The following is a 1,583-nucleotide window of genomic DNA, read 5'->3' on the forward strand; positions in this document are numbered from 1 at the left end:
ATGCGATCATACCAGCACTAAAGCACCGGATCCCATCAGAACTCCGAAGTTAAGCGTGCTTGGGCGAGAGTAGTACTAGGATGGGTGACCTCCTGGGAAGTCCTCGTGTTGCATTCCTTTTATAATTATTTTTTGCGCCTTGTGACAAACATGTCGCACGTGCGCGATATATATTAATCCCGTTATATTATGTTTGACGTTTGCGATATGTTTAAGCTCGATGCTCATTGCTCGCGCGTCTTGGGGCGGCTTTGTGGCGCGAAGAGCGCGTTCTGAAAGGGGTGGAAAAAACTCGTGTTGCTGCGGTATGGAGGGAGGGGTGGAAACCGTGGAAAACTCGTCTCCGTGATTGAGCGGGAGAGTAAGTAGTATAGGACATTATCCATTGTTAGGGAACGGTTGTAATGGTAGTGAGAATGTAGAACCGTCTTTGGAGCGGACCTGGGAGTGGCAAGCATAAGGGACGAAGACGGGGAAACATGTCGGATGCGATCATACCAGCACTAAAGCACCGGATACCATCAGAACTCCGAAGTTAAGCGTGCTTGGGCGAGAGTAGTACTAGGATGGGTGACCTCCTGGGAAGTCCTCGTGTTGCATTCCTTTTATAATTATTTTTTGCGCCTTGTGACAAACATGTCGCACGTACGCGATATATATATTAATCCCGTTATATTATGTTTGACGTTTGCGATATGTTTAAGCTCGATGCTCATTGCTCGCGCGTCTTGGGGCGGCTTTGTGGCGCGAAGAGCGCGTTCTGAAAGGGGTGGAAAAAACTCGTGTTGCTGCGGTATGGAGGGAGGGGTGGAAACCATGGAAAACTCGTTTCCGTGATTGAGCTCGATGCTCATTGCTCGCGCGTCTTGGGGCGGCTTTGTGGCGCGAAGAGCGCGTTCTGAAAGGGATGGAAAAAACTCGTGTTGCTGCGGTATGGAGGGAGGGGTGGAAACCGTGGAAAACTCGTCTCCGTGATTGAGCGGGAGAGTAAGTAGTATAGGACATTATCCATTGTTAGGGAACGGTTGTAATGGTAGTGAGAATGTAGAATCGTCTTTGGAGCGGACCTGGGAGTGGCAAGCATAAGGGACGAAGACGGGGAAACATGTCGGATGCCATCATACCAGCACTAAAGCACCGGATCCCATTAGAACTCCGAAGTTAAGCGTGCTTGGGCGAGAGTAGTACTAGGATGGGTGACCTCCTGGGAAGTCCTCGTGTTGCATTCCTTTTATAATTATTTTTTGCGCCTTGTGACAAACATGTCGCACGTGCGCGATATATATTAATCCCGTTATATTATGTTTGACGTTTGCGATATGTTTAAGCTCGATGCTCATTGCTCGCGCGTCTTGGGGCGGCTTTGTGGCGCGAAGAGCGCGTTCTGAAAGGGGTGGAAAAAACTCGTGTTGCTGCGGTATGGAGGGAGGGGTGGAAACCGTGGAAAACTCGTCTCCGTGATTGAGCGGGAGAGTAAGTAGTATAGGACATTATCCATTGTTAGGGAACGGTTGTAATGGTAGTGAGAATGTAGAATCGTCTTTGGAGCGGACCTGGGAGTGGCAAGCATAAGGGACGAAGAC

General features: G+C 49.5%; 3 non-coding genes across 3 annotated transcripts; all 3 read left to right on the plus strand.

Annotated features, from left to right (window-relative positions):
- Window positions 1-117, plus strand: LOC123177886 (5S ribosomal RNA; the record flags this gene model as incomplete). Its single annotated transcript, XR_006489184.1, has 1 exon — window positions 1-117. It is a non-coding gene; the product is annotated as a 5S ribosomal RNA (ribosomal RNA).
- A 367-nt stretch (window positions 118-484) lies between these two features.
- On the plus strand, window positions 485-603 carry LOC123177885 (5S ribosomal RNA). The gene has a single exon (XR_006489183.1). It is a non-coding gene; the product is annotated as a 5S ribosomal RNA (ribosomal RNA).
- Window positions 604-1,110: 507 nt separating this feature from the next.
- Window positions 1,111-1,229, plus strand: LOC123177884 (5S ribosomal RNA). Its single transcript, XR_006489182.1, has one exon. It is a non-coding gene; the product is annotated as a 5S ribosomal RNA (ribosomal RNA).
- Window positions 1,230-1,583: the final 354 nt, after the last annotated feature.

This window comes from Triticum aestivum, unplaced genomic scaffold (assembly GCF_018294505.1).
Source record: "Triticum aestivum cultivar Chinese Spring unplaced genomic scaffold, IWGSC CS RefSeq v2.1 scaffold39901, whole genome shotgun sequence".
Lineage (NCBI taxonomy): Eukaryota > Viridiplantae > Streptophyta > Magnoliopsida > Poales > Poaceae > Triticum > Triticum aestivum.